This window comes from Molossus molossus, unplaced genomic scaffold (assembly GCF_014108415.1).
Source record: "Molossus molossus isolate mMolMol1 unplaced genomic scaffold, mMolMol1.p scaffold_m16_p_16, whole genome shotgun sequence".
Classification (NCBI taxonomy): domain Eukaryota; kingdom Metazoa; phylum Chordata; class Mammalia; order Chiroptera; family Molossidae; genus Molossus; species Molossus molossus.
This window is the reverse complement of record NW_023425351.1, coordinates 35,772,194-35,778,193: the sequence shown is the minus strand read 5'-3', so window position 1 is coordinate 35,778,193 and position 6,000 is coordinate 35,772,194. Positions and strand designations below refer to the sequence as shown.

The window sequence follows — 6,000 nt, the reverse complement described above, 5'->3', positions numbered from 1 at the left end:
ACAGGGAGGGGAGGCGAGTGGGGAGGAGGGAGGGGTGGGAAGGAGCAGGGGGGAGCACGGAGAGGCTGATTTTCTCTTTCCCTCTCTCCCTTTCCAAATGATTCAGAAGTCGATAAGACCAGGAGAAGTGAAGATGTAACATGTTATCTGTCGCTCCTCTTAGCTGGCAGAGAGAATTTACATTTAAAGATTAGCAGAGGGAGAAAGAGAAATCTGCCTTTTGTTGTATGGGTGAGGAGGAGACATCAGCCCTGGCCTGGCCGCTATCTCCCATCACCTCTGCTATCCAGACTGGACACACCAAGGTGAGATTACCAGAGAGGCTTATCTTTAATTGGGTTTAGTTTTGCCAGCCTGAATAGCTTTAAAGAGACTCTATAAAGGGGGAACAATAGATTATTTATTGACTGGACACTGAAGCCTTTAGATGAAGAGGGGAGAGAAAAAGCTTCTTAACAACTTGATTAGTTCATTTTTATTTTAAGGTGAGACAGTCTCTCTTCTAGTGCAAGGGTGGGCTGTAGAACTTAGGCGAAATTTGAATGACTTAAATGTCTTATTTCCTCTTCTCTCCCACCCCCTGCCCTTCTCGGCATAACCTCCTTTATTTTAACTGGAGTTTCATTTACTCCTTATTTGTAGGATTGACAAACTGAGAAAAAGAGGTAGAGGCTTTTGGAATTGATCATATGTGTTTGGTTTTATGTGACTTATTTTGAAAGAGTGATGAATTGATGCTAACATATGTGAATGAGTGAGAAAAGTAAACAACCTACTTTTAATATAAAATTAGTTGATTTTATAGTGTGTGTTCAACTTGGTCTAGAGAAAAAAGTCACTCTGAGTCTATTAGGTAGATTTGTATTTTGTGTTTGAACCATGGGAAATTTTCCATGGAGTTAGTTTTAATAAAGAAGAATAAAAAATGTTTTATTGACTCATGAGTATATTTCAGTGTATTTCAAAAAATTAGAGTATCAACTTTGGAAGGTCCTGAAAATGAGTGACAGTAGAAAAAATTATTGTTTTGCCTTCTACACCTTGTCAAGATAGGTGTTTTCATAGGTAAATATGATCCAGTTCCTAAAAGCAAAATTAAAATGTGTTTAAAGCTAGGGGGCATGTTTTCTTCTTGACAGCAAAATCCATTGGGTAAGACAATAGAGTCCCATTATTTCACTTCCATTGACTGAACATATTGACTGACATTTCAGGTTTATTGTTGCTTCAGTAAGCATGGTGAAACACAGAAATTCACAGACCAACTGGCCAGAGTGGCACATATATTACTGTCTGTCATTTCTGCCTTCAGGTTACCTTATCACCCAGGCAGAATCAGAATGGACAGCCTGGAATCCTTCAGAAGGGTAGAGCTTCGTTGGCTGAGAAACCAAGAGATAGCATGTTTTAGGAGCATCTTTAATTTTACCCAGAATTGGGTGTTACAGAGAAATGTGTGGAGCACTTTTATTTAAAAATCTGAGAAGCAGCCTAGATATCAGTCTTGCATATTTTATGTATAATAACCATTTTCAAGATTGACCTTTACCTTCTCTGGAGGTATGTATAGGGAGTGATTGGTTACATCATTTATGTTTACCAGTTTGTGTGTGGGGGTGACATGTGTTCTTCCCCAGTCTGAGATACTCAAGCATCCAAACACCTTCTAAATCTAATCTTTGTATGTATGATAAAAGAATGTGTAAGCCCCTTACCAAAATAGGAACTGACTTGACTTTTTGTTTTCTGTTTTCTTTTGGTGGGTAGACTAGTAAAATGGGATGTATGTACAGGGTAGGGGAAAAGTAGGTTTACAGTTCATATGGAAAATAATATAGTCATTAATTAATAATAATATAAGAATAAACTCTGTGTTCCACACACAATGTAAACCTAGTTCTGCCCCAGCCTGCATGCACACACAGTAATATGTAAAGACAAATATATGTGCGTTTGAAGCAGAGGCAGAGAAAATGAATACTAAGTATTTCTTATTTTCTTAGTGTAATCTACCCATCTATACACTTTGCTTACTTAGCCTTTGCATCAGAAAACTTAAGTATTAGGCAGACATACTTAGTGCCCAGTTTCGGGCTTGATCCTGGTGTGGGGTGTTGGGGGGGGGGGGCAGCCCATTGATGGTTCTCTCTTATTGATGTTTCTCTCCCTCTCCCTTCCCCTCTCTAAAATCCATAAAAAACATATTTAAAAAAATAGTGTGAATTATACAATAAGTGAATATGCAAAAAACTAGAAGAGACATATTTTTAAAAGTTCATTGAAAATATAAAACTATTATGAACATGCCTCATATACAGCAATTATTTCCATCAAGTAGGCAACCAATGCCCTTTACAGCGTTTAGAACACAACTCGTCCTTTATACCATATTCATGAAAATGTTAGGTTTCTATTTGATCAGCAGGTGCTTTTGAGATGAAAGCCATGTGTAAATTTTCAGAAGGCCAAAAGTGTCAATTCAGAAAAGGAAAGTGATAAGAGAAAATGCAATCAGTTTTCCTGTTTTCAATTTGTGCAGGATTTGAAGAGCTATTTTGTTAAACTGCTACATCTGCTCCAATATGAATATTGAACTACTTCCACTAAAAATAACAACCTATAATTTGAAAGCCACTGCAGTCTTTTGTTAATGTGAGTGGGTTATTAAAACACACACCACACACACACATACAACAAAACAAAAAAAATAATGACAAAAAATAAAAAAAAAAAAGACAATTTTCTTTTTTGACAGTCTCTTGCCTAATGTGCATTTTCAATTGTTGGCACTTTTATCCTAGCAGATAAATGGTGTTATGTAATTAGAACCTCATCTTGTTTGACTATGAAAGTGGTTTCCATAGGTGACAATCTGGTAATAAAAAAAGGGTTTGTACAAAACAAAATTTATTTTAAAATAACCTGTTTAAATACAGTTATTTAAAATGAGATAGTTATTCCTTACATTTTCTAATACTACATTTTTCAAACTTAACTGCTGACTATTATAACAAAGTTAACACTGTTCTATGGCATAGTGAGCATTCTGTGATTTATTTCACCTTTAATACACCTGTAAATGTAAGTTTAACCTAATCAGGGATATTTTTACCTAACAGAGCTTTCAGAATAATATTTTTCATGCTTAAATAAAATGATTAAATTATGCGTGAGTGCCTGCATACAAAAGCTTTAGCTTCTATAGTACTGCTAATCAAATAAGTTTTATGGACAGGGAAAATACTACATTAGAGAAAAATTAGATGCATTTTACTAGTGACATTTCTAGGAAAGACATGTTCTTTTTAAATCATCCAGAATTAATTAGGAAGAAAACTCGAACACATCTTAAATAGCCAATATAAGAAATACTTCATCCCTATAATAAAAATGGCAGTGCTATCCATTTGAAACTGGGCATAGAGAATTAAGGTAGAAGACTGATAAAATTTGGATCAGGTTCAATATTAACTGTATCCACAATTGCAGTTGGGTTGACTTGTGTTTATAGTAATTTGTCCAGGGTGAGATGTGATCACTGCTTAGGATCAATTAGAGGCTATGTAGCTTGTGGCTTCACACTTGAATTACCAGACACACTCTTGACATAAACCCAGAATATCTGCAGAATGGGTTAAGGGGAAGACAGACATTGTGATATGTTAGCATACTGGATTAATGCTGTTTAGAATCACTGACTGTAAGAGACCTACTTTTTAAATGTCCCTCTGATAGTTCTGAGATTACCTGTATAATGTAACTCATAAAGAAATAAAGCAAATGTTTGTTTTTGTAGATTCGTATTGGTCAAGATCTCCAAGGAAACTTAGTATTTGGTTGAATATGGCCGTTAGAATATAAATCACATTGAATGTGGAGAAAGGGCACAAATGTAAAGTTTTCACATTATTTGTGTGACAGTCGAGGCACCTCTAAGAGTTTTAGGGACTGTGATTGACTAGATTCATTAATCTTTTAACGCCTGGGGCATATACCTCTTCTGAGTGTGCTCTGGGCTTTCAAAAGCTGACACCTAGTTGTTGGTCTTGGGAGAGAAGAGAGGAACTGAAAATATTGGAGACCTACTATGAACCTGGAGTGAACCTTCACACACATTGTTATCACTGATTTTAAGTAAATGCTTAACCGGCATTTCAATTTCTGTATTTCGGAGCTCCAACCCTTCACTCTAAGACTCTGGCTGTAGTTGCTCTTATTACTTGACATTTTGCCCCAACGGAAAACTGAAGTTTCCTTGTGTTCCCCAAATTAATTACCTACTTTGTTCCCAAGCTGTAATAATTAGAGTCTTATTCTTTGAAAACCTGGCTTAATATTTTCTTTAGCAACTATGATCTACCTTTACGTATGCCTTCACCCCCAACCTAGGAAACAGAATTGGCTACTACTAGCTGATAGATATCCCAGGATGTGTATCCCTCAATACTTACTAATCCCAGCTTTTCCATTACTAAATTCTGTTCCCGTGTTAAAATACCCCCTTCCTACACTATGCTGAAGCAATGAGGAATCAGTCTGTTTTCTTTCTTGGTCTCTCATTCAGTACTCTGGAACTGTCTTCAGCCCAGGGTCCCTAGTCCATAGGCTTGTCTTGATTTCAGCATCACCTAATCAGCCAGGTCCATCTTCTTGGTCACTTTTTAAGATAGGACAAGAGGATTCTGCACCCTTTTGAGTTTGTAACTGTAATTAAGTAATATAAGACACTCTTTGTGTTATAAAAAGATGTGTACATTCCTCTAATAGGTAAATTGGGGTTCCCTTTTCAGCTTAGTCACTGACTTTTGCTGGGTGGTCTCAGGTGCATTCTAGCCCTCAGATTACCTCTTCAGAAGTAAAATTATGGGCAGACTCAGTGATTATTAGGCTTCTCAACTTTAATATGTACAGTCTACATATGACACTGGGAGTAGGCTTTCCGGAATTGCCCATGGTTAGGTGAATGAAAATAAATCCTTATTTTAATTCTGAGTTGGAGGATACTGCTAGTCTCCATATAACTGGGAAATGAAATCAGTGTACAACATTAATATCTTTCTACTGTTCTCCTTTGTAAAGAAGTGGCATTGGGAATAGAGAGCCATTTTTTCCATAGGCATCCTGGGCCTTAGATGATTGTCTGAAATTTTAGCTGTTACTATACCTTTTTCAGAGGTGAATGCTGGAGGAATGAGCCTGTTTATGCAATGAGAAGGATCAAAAGATTCTAGCTTTTGATCAATAAAATAACTTTTATGATTTCCCTTCATATTTGCTGGATAAGATGAATTTGGTGCCTGGGGGTAGGTGTGATGGGTTGGGGCCAAAGAATGTGGTGATTGGTTGTGTGTATCATGCATTCACCATACCCTACAGTCTCATGGTTCAGACTTAAGTCACTTGGCTATTTAGAAAATGACCCCTTTAAATAATTTTAGGAGAGAACCTGGTAAGTAAGAACTTATTTAAATAAATAAGGGAATGTTATCATTTGGCTAAGAATCAGTTCTTAAATAAGAAAGTCTGAAAAATTGTTCTATTGCATTATCTGAAGAAAGTCTTCTATTGCTTCTAAAAACAGTTAAAAGCCCAATTATTACCAAAAACACTGTGATTTTGTACTTTGTTTAGTTTGTGAAAAAATATAGATATTTTTAGAAATTTGGTCCTAATTTGTGAGTATATATTATACACACACACACACACACACACACATATTTTTTTCTCACCCGAGGATATTTTTTGCATTTATCCTCAGAGGGGGAAAGAGAGAGGGAGGAAGAGAGAGAGAGAAACATCGACGTGAGAGAGACACATCGACTGGTTGCTGCACGACCCCAACCAGGGCCGGGGACAAACTGCAACCGAGGTACATGCCCTTAGAGGGAACTGAACCTGGGACTCTCTGGTCTGTAGGCCGATGCTCTAACCGCTGAGCAAAACCGACCAGAGCTGAATGTATATATTTTTAATGGGTGTGGGCTAGATTTCTTTGCAATT

At 36.8% G+C, this 6,000-nt stretch overlaps 1 protein-coding gene across 1 annotated transcript in view; it reads left to right on the top strand.

Annotated features, from left to right (window-relative positions):
- The first annotated feature begins 269 nt into the window (after positions 1–269).
- RUNX1T1 (RUNX1 partner transcriptional co-repressor 1) overlaps positions 270–6,000 on the top strand; it is a 136,499-nt gene continuing 130,768 nt past the window's right edge. The window contains exon 1 of the mRNA XM_036263793.1: positions 270–305. The gene's annotated coding sequence lies outside the window, so the exon portion shown is untranslated. The remainder of the gene's footprint in view (positions 306–6,000) is intronic.